Raw genomic sequence first — 17526 nt, forward strand, 5'->3', positions numbered from 1 at the left:
AACGACTAGTCCTGAGTACAAAAAATGTATGAATAATGACATAACTAAGAAAAAACCGTCTAAGATGCCTGAAAGGGTACTAGGCACTGAGGAGATACAGAGATGTCTTAGACACAGCTACAGCACGTTTACAGATGAGGGGGGGAAATCACAAATAATGTATCACGTATGCATAGCAATAAGCTATAATTTTGCAAGAAAAATAAATTTTAACGTATTGTATCATTTGACGCCTATGTCATCTTGGACACCTTTTCTCCTCCTCTGAGCCCCAGAATACCTGTCCCTCTCTGATGGCTGTGGGCTAAAGATCCTCACTCTCTCCACTACTGTACTGGAGCTTCTTGAATAGAGACCGAGTTAGGCATCAGACTACTAGTATGGCTGACGCCAGCCTCTTCCTTCTCAAGGTGGGTAGAGGTCTGTTTTTATCTTTTTTGTATCATTCTAGCACAACATCAGATAAGGCTTGGCAAACATGAGGCATAATATATCCTTTTTTTAAAAAATTAATTAATTTATTTTTGGCTGCATTGGGTCTTCGCTGCTGCGCACGAGCTTTCTCTAGTTGTGGCGCGCGGGGGCTACTCTTCCTTGCAGTGCGCGGGCTTCTCATTGCGGTGGCTTCTCTTGTTGAGGAGCAGGGGCTCTAGGCGCACAGGCTTCAGTAGTTGTGGCACGCAGGCTCAGTAGTTGTGGCTCGCGGGTTCTAGAGTGCAGGGTGAGTAGTTGTGGCACATGGGCTTAGTTGCTCCGCAGCATGTGGGATCTTCCCGGACCAGGGCTTGAACCCACATTCCCTGCATAGGCAGGCGGATTCTTAACCACTGCGCCACCAGGGAAGTCCCCAGGCAAAAAATATTCTTAATATTTATCTAGCTCAGGGTACAGATCTGAAGTGCCCAGATTCTGCCCAGTTTTAGCCAAAACTTTAACTATGAGGGTCCCCTAAAAAGTCTTCTCTTCCCAGTTTTACTTCTGATAGGTTAAGGTCAAGTTCTCTACACAGAGTCCATTCTAAGCTTCTCTGGTCTCTTGGCTGGACCATGGCAGAATGGCCTCCTCAAGTTCTAGTCTCCTGTGCTACCAAGTTCATGTCCCAAAAGACTTCACTTGCTCAGACTTCTCCTACCTAATTTCTCCTAATTCATTCATTTCTCTTCTTTTCCTTATCATTCCTGTCATTTTCCTTACCTACCATGAGTCTAAACCCCTCACTGCCTATAAGTTCTGCATCATTTAGTTGAACCCATATACCACCAATTTTTAAAAGTGTAACTCATTTAGATCACAGGATCAGAGCTCTTCACGTGGAGTACAGTAAAGGGCCAGGCAAGCCACACGTGCTCAAGGACATGAACAGGCAACACACAAAAGAAAAAATTCAAGTGTCCAATAAATACATGTGCAAGGGACACTATTAAATATATTCTTTTGTGTTAAGTTAAATTACATTAAAATTAAAAAGCAAGTATTTACCTTCTTTCTTCCTCCTTTCCTTTCTGAGAGGAAGGCTCCTCTGTTGGACTTCCCAAGCCTTTGTGTGTTGATTGAGGTAAGGAGTAGATATGCAGAAAGGCAGAAATCAGAGAGGCTAAACTGAGCCACAAGGCTAAGAGTTACAGAAGAAAACATGGGAGTAAATGCATTATCTTAGATTAAGATTAAGATGGGATGCTTTCTTAGATAAGATACCAAAAACACAAGTGATAATAGAGAAAACAGATAAGATAGATTTCATAAAAATCAAAAACCTTTGTGCCTCAAGGGAGACCATCAAGAAAGTGAAAGACAACTCACAGAATGAGAGAAAATATTTGCAAATTGTGTATCTGATAAGAGTCTTCTGATTAGAATATACAAGGAACTTGTACAACTCAACAATAAAAAGTACATAACCCAATTAAAAACTGGGCAAAGAACTTGAATAGACATTTCTCCGAAGAAGACATACAAATGTTTAATAAGCACATGAAAAGATGTTCAACATCATTAGTCATTAGAGAAATAAAAACCACAATGAGATATCACTTCATTCCCACTAAGATAAAAGGCAATAACAAATGCTGGTGGATGGATGTGGAGAAACTGCAACCTCAAACAGTGCTGGAGCCATTGTAAAATGGTGCAGTCACTTTGGAAAAACAGTCTGGCAGTTCCTCAAAACGTTAAACATAGAGTTACCATATGACTTAGAAATTCTACTCCTAGGTATATACCCAAGAGAAATGAAGACGTATGTTCACACAAAAGCTTGTATACAAATATTCACAGCAGCATTATTCACAGTAGCCAGAAAAGTGGGAACAATTCAAATGTTCATCAATTGAAGAACAGATAAACATAATACGGTATACATAATGGAATATTATTTAGCGATAAAAGGAATGAAGTACTGACACATGCTACATACAGCATGACGGAATCTCGAAAAGGTAAGTGAAAGAAGCCAGTCGTAAAAGGCTTCTTTGTATGATATTATATGATTCCATTTACATGAAATGTCCAGAATAGGCAAATACACAGAAACAAAAAGTAGAATAGTGGTTGCCAGGGTCTGAGGGACTGGAAGATGGGGAGTGACTACTAATGGGGATGGAGGTTCTTTTCGGGGGTGATGAAAATGTTCTGAAATCAGATAGCGGTGATGGTTACACAAGTCTGTGAATAAAATAAAAACTCCAGAGTTTTATGGAATGTGAATTATGTCTCAGTTTTATAAAAGAGTGGATTTTATGGTATGTGAATTATACCTTAACAAAGCTGTTAAGATATAATTTGTAAGTAGGAAAAAAGATTAAGGTTTATGGGAAGAGGGAAGGGAACCAATGTTTAGCAGTGGAGGGGAGTGGGTATTTGCAGAGACAAGATGAGAAAAAGAAAAGAGAGGAACAGCTGCCTTAAAGTATGGGATTTTGTAGAGAGGGATAAAGATAATTTTGAGGAAGTTTTGCTATGAGGTATGTGAGATAATTTCCCCTTCACTCCTTCCCATCTCTTCTCTTCCTTTGCCAAGAAAACTTTGAACTCAAATATATATGCCACAAGGATAACAGAAAGTTGGGAACACACTAAAATTCCGACAATAATCAGTTTTAAAATTACAGAACAGGGACTTCCCTGGTGGCACAGTGGTTAAGAATCCGCCTGCCAATGCAGGGGACACGGTTCGAGCCCTGGTCCGGGAAGATCCCACATGCCGCGGAGCAACTAAGCCCACGTGCCATAACTACTGAGCTTGTGCTCTAAAGCCCACGAGCCACAACTGCTGGGCCCAGGTGCCACAACTACTGAAGCCTGTGCGCCTAGAGCCCGTGCTCTGCAACAAGAGAAGCCACTGCAATGAGAAGCCCTGAGAAGCCCGTGCACCGCAACGAAGAGTAGCCCCTGCTCACCACAACTAGAGAAAGCCCACGAGCAGCAATGAAGACCCAACGCAGCCAAAAAAAAAAAACCAAAGACGTACAGAACAGAGTATCATTAAAACAACGTTGGTTAATTTGATTATTATTGACTTGAGAAACTATTCACAAACTATTAAGTGAAAATAGCAGATTACAAACAGAATTTACAGTATGACACCATTGTTGTAAATAAATATATCTCTATATCTGTCAGTCCATTCAGGCTGCTATAACAAAATACCTCAGACTGGGTGGCTTTATAAACAGCAGAAATGTATTTCTTACAGTTCTGGAGGCTGGGAAGTCCAAGATTAGGATGAAGGTTCCAGCATGGCTGAGTTCTGGTGAAAGCCCACTTTCTGGTTCATAGTTAGCACCTTCTACCTGTGTCTTAACATAGTGTAACGGACAAGGGATCTTTCTGTTTTATAAAAGCGCTAATCTCATTCAGGAGGGCTCTGCTCTCAAGACCTAATCACTTCCCAAAAGCCCTACCTCTTACTACCATTACCTTTGGGACTTAGAATTCAACACATGGATGGCAGGGAGGGGATACACAGACATTCAAACCATAGCAATATACATGGAAGAAAACTTGAAAGCATAAACAGTACCAAAATCCAAGGGTGCTCAGGTCCCTTATATAAAATGTCGTAGTATTTGCATATAACCTACATACATCCTCCCGTTTACTTTAAATCATCTTCAGATTACTTGTAATACCTGATACAATGTAAATGCTATGTAAATAGTTGTCAGAGCATGGCAAATTCAAGTTTAGCTTTTTGGAACTTTCTGGAACATTTTTCCTGAATATTTTTAATCCTCGGTTGGTTGAATCTATGCATGCACAACCCGCAGATATGGAGGGCTGACTTTGCAACAAAATGTTAACAGTGATTATTGCTGTTGAGTGATTTTCGATTATTTTTTAATTTTATTCTTTTTGTTTCATCTAACTTTCTAATAAATATCTGTTATGTACATATATATATATTTTTATTATTTATTTATTTTTGGCTGTGTTGGGTCTTTGTTGCTGTGTGCGGGCTTTCTCTAGTTGCGATGAGCGGCGGCTACTCTTCATTGCGGTGCGTGGCTTCTCATTGCGGTGGCTTCTCTTGTTGCGGAGCACAGGCTCTAGGTGCATGGGCTCCAGTAGCTGTGGCTCATGGGCTCTAGAGCACAGGCTCAGCAGTTGTAGCACACGGGCTTAGGTGCTCCGCGGCATGTGGGATCTTCCCGGACCAGGGCTCAAACCCGTGTCCTCTGCATTGGCAGGCGGATTCTTAACCCCTGCGCCACCAGGGAAGCCCCTAGGTACATAATTTAAACAGTTTTTTTTCTTTAAGTGCTACAGATACTGTGGGTTTGGGGCTTGGGAAGGGGGCTTCCCCTTACGTACAGTACTACGCTTCCCCAGGGTCCAGGCCACAATCTGAGGCCTGGACTAAATGGAGCATAAAGAACTTTCTTGCACACATGGAAGTAATTTTAGGAGTACCTATGGGCTACGGCCATCACTTGATCTTCAATGAATACCCCTCCACCCCCTTTTATAGCACGATTTTCAAAAGGCATTCACAAGTAATACGCGCATAAGAGTTTCTGATTTTGACCCACAAAACCACTGACTGTGTCATATACACGTTCAAATGGAGAAACAGAGCAACACATAGAGTCTGGAAAGCTGACTCTCTGAATCAGGGATAAAGCACAAATGAATGTGGAGGGTGATGGAGTACCTTTGGCTGGAGGGCGCTGAAGGTTTATTATGTTATGTTTACGTATCTGTCCCCAGACTAGAGTGCAGTTCCTTGAGGAACAGGGTAGGGACTGTATCTAGGGATAGAGTCAACCCTGTGTCCCTAGAACCCACGCATTGTGCTTGGAACATGGTAGGCACAGTAGGTCAGTTATCGACTCCTGTTCTACCCATTTTAAAAACTGACTTGTCTTTTTATTGTTGAGTTGTAGGAGTTTTAAAATTTATTCTGGATACAAGCCCTTTGTCAGATGTATGTCTTGAGAATATTTTCTCAAGTGGCCTTTTCTCAAATGTGGCTTGCCCATTTGTTTTCTTAATGGTGTTTTTTAATTAATAGAAGGTTTTAATTTTATGAAGTCCCATTTATCTGTTTTTTTTTTATGGTTAAATCTTTCTGTATGCTAAGAAAGCTTTGCCTGTCCCAAGATCATAAAGAAATTTTCCTCTTTTTTTCCCCTAAATGCTGTATAGTTTTAGCTTTTATATTTAGGTTGTGTTGAATCCTATTTTAAGTGTAAAGCTCTTTCACTGGTTGATTCCATTTTATTTTATATTTTTGTATCTCAGAGAAAGTCTTATTCCTTCCTGATCTGCCAGTAGTTTCTCCACAGACAACTCCAGTTCAGCCAACTAAGGTAAAGTTCTACAGACACCTCATTAGACTTTGTACTCATGCCTTTTGCCCCGACACATTCACATATTTTACAAAGCACTTCTTTATGTATGTCATCTCATTGATCCTCACAACAATGCACCAGAATAGGCAGAGCCACTTCTTTATTTAAAAAAATAAGGAAATCAACACCTAGAAAAAACAAATGACTTGCCCAAGATCTCTCAATGGATAAATGACAGAATTAAGTCAAGAGTCAGGAATCCTAATGTTTGACCTTTTTTCTTGATCAGTTAGGAATGTAATGAGAGTCTACTGTACACGTGACTTGATTTCAAACACCACAGAACACATTTACTGAGAGCATATCTATTAGACTTCTCCCCCGGGAGAGACATGTTCTATAACAAGACAAGTTTAATATTGTGGCCCATGAGCGCTAATAAAGGTGAAGAGTAAACAGTGAGATGGAAGAGCTCATTCCAGATGCTTTTTGTACCCTGATTAAATGGAGAGACATGGGAGACGAAGATGGGGAAGGAATAGAGAACCCAGAATAGGAAGAAAGTGGAAGAAAGTGCTCAGCTCTGCCTACCAGGTGGACAAAGAAGTGGTGGGCTTAGTCAGCATAAAGTTACGAGGTCTAGATCTCTAGAATCAGGGAAAGCTCTCCACGAGAGCCCTCTTCCTGGCCCTCATCACAAATGGGTGTCTCCTGGCCTATTATAATAATACTATTTATTAGTGATCATTTACTGAGAACTTACATGTAAGGTGTTTTACATATATCATCTCTAATTTCACTATAATCATTTAAAGTAGACATAATCATCCCCATTTTACAGATGAGAAAACTGAAGCTTAGCAAGTGTGAGAAGTTAGCCCATAATTATACAGCTGAGATGGACGCAAACCCAGGTCTGCCCAATTCTTAATTCTTTCCACTACAACTGCCTCTCAGAGAAAAGATCAGGGCCACACCCTCTTCCTAAAGCCCCTACATTTACTCTGCTACCAAAGCAGATGCTTCCTACCTTTCCTGGATAGGCTCACACTGTAGTTTCCATTTACACAGTTTATACTTACCCACTTTACTATTCTCTGAACCCACAGTCCCTTTCATATTACTGCCCCATGCTCTAATAAACACTCTTCAATCCCACCTCCTGCCCCAGTTCCCAGCTCACATCTCCCTGCCCCATTCACAGTCCTCAACGCCCCTTTCCCCTGCTCTGCAGTTCACATTCCTAGGTGCTTCCTGGGAACTAACACCTCCCACAACTTCCCAATGTATTATCCAACCACATTTTGCACAACATGGAACTACTGACTCCTATTAGCCTATGTTTTTGAATCCTCCACCAAGGTGATCAATGGAGATGGGAATTTAAAGAACTCTTCCTATCTGCTCAGCAACAGGGTAACTCTGGGCAGGAAGATGTTCTAAACTTCAGAAGAAAGGTTTCCCTTGTCTTTGGTCTTCAGCATCTTTCTGCCAGTCATAGAATCCCTTCCCTCTTTTTTTAGCCTCCTGAAGGAGGACGGGGAAGATGGTGATACTCGGCTGTTACTCTCTAGCAATCTGACCTTGACCTGAGGTCTGATGGGGAGCCTCAGTAGGACCGATAACCCTTTTCCTGTCTGGGTTCTCTCTTGGACAGGATTGAAGGGAAGAGAGTAGGAGGGTGGATTTGGGAGTATCAACTTATGCTCAGGTCTCTTCCTGTTAGGAATCTAAGCCTGTATAAGAAGACCAATTATAATAGGTCAGGTGCCCTACGCACTACTTATCCCCACCAACCAATAATGTGGAGCCTCTTGGTCAACATTCTTTCTTATTCCATCCTTATCTGTAGCCTCTTGGCTCCCACAGCTCCAGAAGATATGGTATGTGTGTCTAGTACATGTACATATGTGCATGGAGGTAAAGGATGGACTCAATGCTTCCCAGTACCTCCTGTGTGGATCCCTGCATGTCTCCATCATAAACTTACAGTAGCTGTAGGGGTATCTCCTCCCTATTAAGCCTTTGTTTCTAGATCTGACCCCCTCTACGCTGACCCGCACTATAACAGCCTCATTAGAGATGCTCAGAAAGGAGGAAGGGGATTTTCTGCTTCTTGACAAAACAGCATTAGCCCAAGCCTGTTTTTCCCCATCTCTGCACCACAGCCCAAATGTATGCATGGATGAGCTTGTCTAATGTTTGCGCTCATGCTCGCTCTCTCTCTCTCTCTCTCTCTCCCCCTCTTTCGGGAAGACAAAGCCAACCCTCAAAACCAGGGCCCAAATGTGCTGATCAGTTATTCTAGCATCTCTGCCCTGCCCCTCCCCCCAGCTCCGCTGAGCCATACCTCTGTAAGGAGCCTTAGCTGTATCTGGAGGCTTCTGTTCCTTTTGCACTCCGACCAAGCTCTATCTTGACAGTTCAAGCTGAGGCACTGTTCCACAGGACCACACAGGGGGAACTGGGCTGATTTCCTAAGATCTGATTTCTGCTAATACAATGGCATCGTTGCTAATGCAGGGAGGCTGCGCAATCCCAGCCCCAGTATCCTTGCCGCTGCTGCTGCCTCTGGTGCTGCGGTGACGTTGCTGCTAAGGGAAGGGGGAAGGGAAAGGAATAGGCATGCCCACAGTACAGCCGCTCAGCCTTCCTCCCTGCCAGTCCCTGTGGGCCCTTTAGCCTGGGGAAGGGGGAAGGTAGAGAAAGGAGTCAGCCACAGAGGGCAGTCAGTGCTGGAAGATGAGAACTCTCAAAGCGGCAAAGAAAAATAGCGAGAGAGCTGGGCCTCGCTCCTCTCTCATCCCTAGGAGTCTCAGGGAAAAGGTCTGGGAGGAGGCTTAGAGCTTCCTTCCTTCCTTAGGCCCCTCCTTTTAGATCTCAGCCAGAAACCTCTCCCTCCTCTTTTCACCCACTCTGAATGACTCCTTGTTTTCCAGCTTTTTCCCTTCACTAGGATTCTAGACTAGTCTCAGGGTGGAGCAGCCAGCCTGGGAGGGGGTTCCTGAAGCCCTGCAGGGAGGCTGTGGGGACCAGTCATCATTCCACCAGCATAACACCAAGTTCCTAGACTTGGCAATAGGCTTTCTAGGGCGTGCCTCTTCAGAGAAACGGGGTCTGTCTCAGAAAAAAAGAGAGACTGGGCCATAGAGGCTTCCATATACAGGGTGGTAGTGAGCCTTAGGATCAAGTTGGCTACAGGCCCCCTTCCTACCACAGGGTCCACTTCAGTTCCCTGGATCTTCAGCGGGTCTGCTAGTGGGGCTGTAGCAGAACCTTCCGCCCTCTCACCTACATCAGTTTTAGGTCAGTACTGAGTGAGGTCCAGCTGGGCCTGTGGGAGGGCAGAGTCCCTTTAGCCAGGCCAGGGGGCAGAAAGCCTACTTTCCTAGGGAAAGGAAGGCTAAGGAAAAGGAGTGGTCTTCCCCAGCCCAGAGAAAATTCTCAGTTCTGTCTGAAGAACTACAGAGCCCTCCACCCCTTCCCTGCTCCACCCTCGTCAGGTTCTGGGCCAGTTCTGTGGGAATCAGTAGACAGTGGAGAAGCCAGAGGCAGAGCCAGCTGTACAGTAAGTAGCAGCATGTCTCTGTCCAGTTCATGCCACTGCTGCCTGCTGCCATCCTTGAACACAGAGATGGTGGTGTCAAGATGGTCTTGGCCCTCAAGCACTAGCCCTGCATAGAGCTCCTTCCAGTACTGACTACCATCTGGACGCCACAGGCAAGCCCTTGGATTTCAGGTCCCTAAAAAGAAGCCTTAGGTCTACTGGCCAGGACCACATCAGCTACCACTCAGGATCCAGAGGATACGTCGTTTCTTTCCCCTTATTGTTGCTTCTATTCCCTATGAGACTCAAATGCTCAGTGACAGCATCCTAAGATGAACTGAGTTGTAGAAGAACAGAAGTTGCTGAAGACCCAAAAACCTATCTCCAACCTTGAAATAAATGTTTGAGGGGCCATGCCTTCTTGATTCTACAAAGCAGGAAACAATGAGGAAGGGAAGGAGAGAGGAAGACAGCTGTTCATAAAACTAGCCATGAATGATCCCCTCAAGGACAGTGAAAGGTGTTACTGTACTTCCCTCTCCCCTAGCTGGGCTGTAGGCTGGGGCAAAGTCAATCTCCATGACCAGTGCTGAGAATTCCAGTAAGAGCTCTGGGCCCAGGGTCTTTGTCCCTGAAATTTCTGTGAGACTAAGCCATGTATTGTACTAGAGAGCTACTACTTAGGAAGTGTTTCCAGCTGCCTACAGAAGGTGGCAGCTATCATACTTTCAGTGCTTAACTTACTTCACTATATCACAGACCACATCATCACCTACTTTCCACCAACTATGGCCAAAGATCTATAGGGCTTTGATGAGAAGAGCAAATTTTTTTCTGGCTAGAAACAAAATATAAAAACCATCACATTATAAACCACAATTGCCTCCTAACTAGTCTTCTCACCTGCAATTTACCTTCTATCTAGTACTGCCAGATTCATCTTCCTGAAGCCCCATCTTTATTCAACATGTCACTCCTGCCCCTTTTAATGGTTTCCCATTACCCAGAGAATCAAGTTCAAACTCATTTTGGCTTTCAAGGTCCTCCATCTTGGCTGTCTACTCCCTCTCTACCCAACCTTACTTCCCATCCCTGGTCATGTAGTCCTTCAAACCTGTTTCATAAGCTGTTTCCACTCTTTGTTCAGATTCTCCTGCCTGTTACACTTGGCTAAACCTATGAGGAATTATCTAAAACCTGCAAGGCCCAGATCAACTCCTCCATCAAGTCTTCACTGATCACCTTGGAGCCAGAAATGATCTCTGTCTTCCGAACTGTGGCTGGAGGTTGTTGATTTTACAGACAAGAAAAAAATCCTACAAAAGCCAGGGGATCAATACGGGATTGCCAATATCTTATATCGCCAAGTAAGGTCATTAAACAACAACAAAAAAAAACACCCTACATCAACTATCACCATCATTTCATTAAAAAAGCACACTGTCATTATTTTTCTTATTTCATTGTATACTGACGGAAGCTTCATCAGAAACTAACATCAGTTCATGAGAGGTGTTTTTTTTAAATTTATTTTATTTATTTATTTTTGGCTGTGTTGGGTCTTCGTTTCTGTGCGAGGGCTTTCTCTAGTTGCGGTGAGCAGAGGCCACTCTTCATCGCGGTGCGCGGGCCTCTCACTGTCGCGGCCTCTCTTGTTGCGGAGCACAAGCTCCAGACGCGCAGGCTCAGTAGTTGTGGCTCACGGGCCTAGTTGCTCCGCGGCATGTGGGATCTTACCAGACCAGGGCTCGAACACGTGTCCCCTGCATTGGCAGGCAGATTCTCAACCACTGCGCCACCAGGGAAGCCCCACGAGAGGTTCTGATTAAGTATATCATTTGTCACTTGACATGGTTATGTTCTTTTTTGCATATCTGCCTTAATGGCTCTTCTAGACTGCAAAGTCCAAGTTATAGTCATCTCTGTATCCCCAATACCCAGAGCTTAAGACAGTATCATTTTTATTTTGTGCTTCCTATAATACTAGCACAGTGTTTGGCTTATAGAAGGTGGTTAGTCAAAGTCTTGTTGAATAAGAGTAATACAAAAAGAGTGAGAGAGTAAATGAAAGTAAGTGGTGGGCAGATCTCTCAAAAGGCTGACAGAGAAGCCCCCTGCTGTTCATGAGAAAAAAAAAAGGTCTGTTAAAAGAAAGCTTAGCAAAAAAAGGAATAATCCTTCATAACCTTGAGTTAGGTAATGCATTCTTAGACAAGATACCACAAATACAAGTGACAAAAGAAAAAAATAGGTAAGTTGGGGCTTCCCTGGTGGCACAGTGGTTAAGAATCCGCCTGCCAATGCAGGGGACACGGGTTCAATCCCGGGTCCAGGAAGATCCCACATGCCGTGGAGCAACTAAGCCTGTGTGCCACAACTACTGAGCCTGTGCTCTACAGCCCACGAGCCACAACTACTGAGCCCACGTGCCACAACTACTGAAGCCTACGCACCTAGAGCCTGTGCTCCACAGCAAGGGAAGCCACCACAATGAGAAGCCCGCGCACCGCAACAAAGAGTAGCCCCCGCTCGCCGCAACCAGAGAAAGCCCACACGCAGCAATGAAGACCCAACGCAGCCAAAAATAAAAACTAAAATAAAAATAAAATAATAAAATAAATAAATTTATTTAAAAAAATAGGTAAGTTGGATTTCATAAAACTTTAAAACTTTTGTGCTTTAAAGAACACAATCAAGACAGTGAAAAGACAACCCACAGAATGGGAGAAAACATTTGCAAATCATATATCTGATAAGGGACTTCTATCCAGAATACATAAAGGACTTTTACAACTCAGCAATAAAAAGACACATAACCCAATTTAAAAATGGGCAAAGGACCTGAATAGACATTTCTCTAAAGAAGACATACAAATGGTCAATAAGCACATGAAAAGATGCTCAACATCATTAGTTATTAGGGAAGTGCAAATCAAAACTTAAATGAGGGCTTCCCTGGTGGCGCAGTGGTTGGGAGTCCGCTTGCCGATGCAGGGGACGTGGGTTCGTGCCCCGGTCCGGGAGGATCCCACATGCCGCGAAGCGGCTGGGCCCGTGAGCCATGGCCGCTGAGCCTGCGCGTCCGGAGCCTGTGCTCCGCAGCGGGAGAGGCCACAGCAGTGAGAGGCCTGCGTACCGCAAAAAAAAAAAAAAAAACTTAAATGAGATACTACTCCCTACTAGAATGGCTAAATAAAAAAGAGAGACAATAACAAGTGTTGATGACAATGTGGAGAAATTAGAACCCTCATATATTGCTGGGAGGATTGTAAGATGGTTCAGTCACTTTAGAAAATAGTCTGGTAGTTCCTCAAAATGTAAAACACAGAGTTACCGTATGACCCAGAAATTCTACTCCTAGATATCTACCCCAAAGAAATGAAAACATATCTTCACACAAAAGCTTGCATATGAATGTTCATAGAAGCATTATTTATAATAGCCAAAAGTGGGAATAACTCAATATCCATTAACAGACGAATGGATAGATAAAATGTGGTATATTCATAAAACGGAATATTATTCGGTAATAAAAAGAAACATGCTACAATATGGATGAACCTTGAAAACATTATGCTAAGTGAAAGATGCTGAACACAAAAGGCCACATATTGTTTGACTGCATTTATATGAAATGCCCAGACTAGGCAAATCTATGGAGACAAAAAGTAGATTAGTGGGACTTCCCTGGTGGTGCAGTGGTTAAGAATCTGCCTGCCAATGCAGGGGACATGGGTGCGAACCCTGGTCCGGGAAGATCCCACATGCCGTGGAGCAACTAAGCCTGTGCGCCACAACTGCTGAGCCTGCGCTCTAGAACCCGCGAGCCACAACTACTGAGCCCATGTGACACAAGTACTGAAGCCCACGTGCCTAGAGCCTGTGCTCCGCAACAAGAGAAGCCACCGCAATGACAAGCCCGTGCACCACAACGAAGAGCAGCCCCTGCACGCCGCAACTAGAGAAAGCCCAGGCACAGCAGTGAAGACCCAACGCAGCCAAAATAAATAAATAAATAAATTAATTAATTAATTAATTTAAAAAAAAGTAGGTTAGTGGCTGCCAGGGACTTGGGGGAAGGGAAAATGGGGAGGGATTGTTACTGGGTTGGGGATTTCTTTTAGGGATGATGCAAATGTTCTAAAATTAGATTACGGTGATGGTTGCACAGCTCTGTGAATATACTAGTAACAATTGAATAGTATACTTTAAAAAAAATTTTTATTGGATTATAGTTGCTTTACAATGTTGTATTAGTTTCTACTGTACAGCAAAGTGAATCAGCTATACATATACATATATCCCCTCTTTTTTGAATAGTATACTTTAAATGATGAAACAGATGTCAATTATATCTCAATAAAGCTGTTAAAAAAAAAAGAAGCTGCAGCAGTGAATGGTGTTGCTCAGCTCCACAGAGGCAGGAGTCTTTAAAGGCTCTGTGACTGGGTGGGCGCGGGGTGGCAGAAACTCAGGTGTACTAGAAAGCAGAGGGTATCACTGCCATGTCAACCTAAGGACCGTAGACAATTTCCCCTTCCTTCTGTTTTTTTCAATACCAAAATTCTTAGAACAATGAACTATGTTAATTCTACTTTCTCCTTAACTATTTCTTAAACATCGGAAGTCTGACTTCTTTTAATTAATACATGAACTGTCTGAAACAGTTCTAATTTTTAAACCCATAATATTTAAATTGCCTGACACTTAGCCATCCCCTCCTACTGAAACCCTCTTTTGCCTTTGGCTTCCATAACAACAACCCTCCTAGTTCTACTCCTTAGATCATTCTTTCTTAGTTGTTTAATACAATACCTGACCTATATTTAAAGGTAGATTTACAGCAGGGCTCAGACCTGAAGTCTTTTTCAACCTGAGAAGTGTTTAGCCCTTCCCATTATACTGTTGATTTCCAAATCTTACATTCTTCCTGCGTTTCCAGAATCAAATCTCCAATACCGTGTTAGGTACTTCTTATTATTACCTCAAATTCAACACGTTTAAAACCAAATTGAGGGACTTCCCTGGTAGTCCGGTGGTTGAGAATCTATCTTGCAATACAGGGGATGCCAGTTCGATCCCTGGTCGGGGAACTAAGATGCCACATGCCGCAGGGCAACTGAGCCCACGTGCCACAACTACTGAGCCCACACGCTCTGGAGCGCGGGTGCCACAACTGGAGAGCCCACGTGCTGCAACTACTGAGCTCGCGCGCTCTGGAGCCCGCACACCATGCCTAGAGAGAAGCCTGTGCACCGCAGTGAGGGGCCCGCGTGCTGCAATGGAAGATCCCACATGCGGCAACTAAGACCTGTTGCAGCCAATAAACAAACAAACAAACAAATAAATATTAAGGAGACTGTCCTTAAAAATAAAAAATAAAGCCAAATTGATTTTTCTATTTCAAATCAGCTTTCTTTGGACTACCAGTAACACAAAATTGAAAATACAAGAATCATCTGGAATCTCTCCTCACATTCAGACAATCACCAAGTCATGCTGAGTCTAACTTCCAATGTTTTAGGCATTGATCTAATAATTTACTGTGCTCTTACCACATTCCAACTACTATGCTAAGCACTTACATTATCTCATTTAATCCATATAACCACTCTCTAAGCTAAGTATTAGTATCTGTGTTTCATGGATGAGAAATCTGAGGCTCAGAGCTATTAAATAACCTTCCTAAGGTAACTCAGTCAGTAATGTCCAATCTGGGATTCAGACACAGAACTGTCTGATTCCAAAGTCAGTGTTCTTAACTACTTGTTACATTGCCTTTCAAGTTCCCATCCCTACTCCTATCATCCTAGTTCAGACCTGCAGCATCTCTCCTCTGAATTATTATATAGTCTTCTAACTAGCTTCCTTGCTTTCATTTTGGCTCTTTCCTCCCAGCTATCCTATATACTGACACAAGACTAATCTCCCCAAGTATACTGCCTTCAATACGTCACCTTACTACTAAAAAGCCTTCAGTGGCTCCCAACTGCCTACAGGATCATCCAAATTCCTCAATGTGGTATTCAAAGTTCCTTCCTACTTATCCAACCATGTTCCATCACATGCCAAATTTATTCTGAATTTTGAGTTTTGGCTCACTCCACTGGGAAGATATCTGGAATGCTCTCTCTCCCTATTTCTCTTGCCTTTTTTTTTTTAAAAAGGATCTAGCTCAAATTCTACCATTTCTGGAAGCTTTTCTTTATCATGAAAGTCTTTTCTTCTGAACTTTTTCAATACCAATTATCTGTACAACTCATTTGGTACCAAGTCTTGGCCATTTTATTTTGTTATTTATCTCTTGATGACAGCAGACTTTTGGAAGGTGGGACTGTGTCTTATATCTTGATAAGTAATTCTGAGCCCAGAGCCTTGGCACTTAGTAGGTCACCACCAATGTTTGGTAAAGCTACTGAATGGCAAGCCCAGTGGGCTAGCTGGACTCAAGTCTGCTTTCAGAAGGTTAACTTAGGCTGAGAATAGCATATTTGATAAGAGGTGAGGAAGGAAGGAAGGAAGATGAAAACCAAAAAGCTGAGCCTTAGTAAATAAATCTTCAAGGCCAAGATCTTAAACTCTTAACTCCTCATTTCTCTCTATTTCGTACTGAGAATGGAAAGATGACTGAACAGCCATGTCTTCAGTCAGTACTTTCCCACCATTTATTCCCACAGTCACGATCCTAGAGCAAAGGTTGCAAAGTGACAGCCTGATGGTCACATCTTGTGTGTCGACAGATTTTATGTGGTTTGCACAGTAAAAATGCCACCATAAAATTTTTTTTTTTTTTAGATTTTCAGTTTGTGTTGCTTGAAAAATCAGAAGAACTGACCATACCAGTCTCTCATTCCTAGATGGTAACAATCAGCTAGAGATATGGCTGCCTTTATTTATAAGATGGGCATGTGCCCTTCAGTTTGACATGTTCCCACCATTCCCTTTGGTCTTTTGTACTAGTCAGCTTCATTGCTTCACTATACTCATTTGCTTTATTTGCCTGGATCCTACAAAGCATTTGAGTTTACAACCCCTCCCCAGGGTAACAGCTATGCTTTTCCTTTATATCCTCAACCCCCGATTTACCTCACATTACCACAATGATGTTCAATGCAGTATTATTTACAACAGCAAAAACCTGAAAACATTCTAAATATCTAATAGAAAAATGCCTAATTAAATGGTGGTCTAGCCATGCAATGGAATATAATGAAACTATAGGAATTACGTTTATAATGAATGTTTACTGGTATAGAAAAAGGCTTAAAAGCTAATAAAAAAAAGCAGGATATCAAATTGTACAGAGAGACTTCTGCTTCCTGCATTACAGTGAACAAGATATCAAGGGAGTCCCTTCTACTACAAAAAACTATATCCTGTATAACATATACTTTTTAAAGCATTTCAGGGCTTATAGTAAATAGGAAAAATCTCCAAGGCTACTTGCCACACCCCCCAAAAGAGGAAAAAAAAAATCACGAGCTGTGGAATAAGCAAGGGGTCAAACAACAGTTTCTTGAGGGCTAATTCCCAAAGCATTCCTATTACGGTCAGAATGACAAGCCCTGGACCACTAGTAAGGTGAGGGAGCCAAACCCAAGACCCCCATAGTAGGCTGAGACCCTTGAAGCAAGCTCAAGTGATCCAGGGTTGGTGGTTCCTCCCAACTTTTGGAGGAAAATATCTCCAACTTTAAGTTGACAGCATTCTCAAAATTAAAGAGTAAGTAAAAATTAGTTTGTATCAAAGATCACAAATATACATGGAAACAAGAAACCATGAATGAATAACAGAAAACAACAAATAATAGATTTAAACTGCAAGAATTTCAAATATTAAGAATGCCATGGGCTTCCCTGGTGGTGCAGTGGTTGAGAGTCCGCCTGCTGATGCAGGGGACACGGGTTCGTGCCCCAGTCCGGGAAGATCCCACATGCTGTGGAGCGGCTGGGCCCGTGAGCCATGGCCGATGAGCCTGCACGTCCGGAGCCTGTGCTCGGAAAAAGGAGAGGCAACGGCAGGGAGAGGCCCGCGTACCGAAAAAAAAAAAAAAAAAAAAGAATGCCAGATACAGAACACGAATCAGCTATGTGTGAAATGTTTTAAATAAAGGATAAAATCTCAAAAGATACGCAAATAGCAAGAGACTTATTAGAGAGATCCAGGGTGGTGAAAATATATCTGAATATA

The 17526-nt window shown here is 42.8% G+C and overlaps 1 protein-coding gene across 5 annotated transcripts in view; it reads right to left on the reverse strand.

Annotated features, from left to right (window-relative positions):
• RUSC2 (RUN and SH3 domain containing 2) overlaps window positions 1-17526 on the reverse strand; it is a 59811-nt gene that overhangs the window by 13174 nt on the left and 29111 nt on the right. The window contains exons 1-2 of one of the 5 annotated variants that reach the window (XM_027105582.1): window positions 8140-8793; window positions 1480-1612 (exon numbers count right to left, since the gene is read on the reverse strand). The exons of 2 other annotated variants lie outside the window; for them this stretch is intronic. The gene's annotated coding sequence lies outside the window, so the exon portion shown is untranslated. Of the gene's footprint in view, window positions 1-1479; window positions 1613-8139; window positions 8794-17526 lie in introns of those variants that run through there. 2 more of the 5 variants (XM_027105581.1, XM_027105583.1) reach the window with 2 other exon arrangements.

The sequence above is a fragment of the Aethalodelphis obliquidens genome, unplaced genomic scaffold (assembly GCF_003676395.1).
Source record: "Aethalodelphis obliquidens isolate GAN/ISIS:26980383/991018 unplaced genomic scaffold, ASM367639v1 scaffold7, whole genome shotgun sequence".
Classification (NCBI taxonomy): domain Eukaryota; kingdom Metazoa; phylum Chordata; class Mammalia; order Artiodactyla; family Delphinidae; genus Aethalodelphis; species Aethalodelphis obliquidens.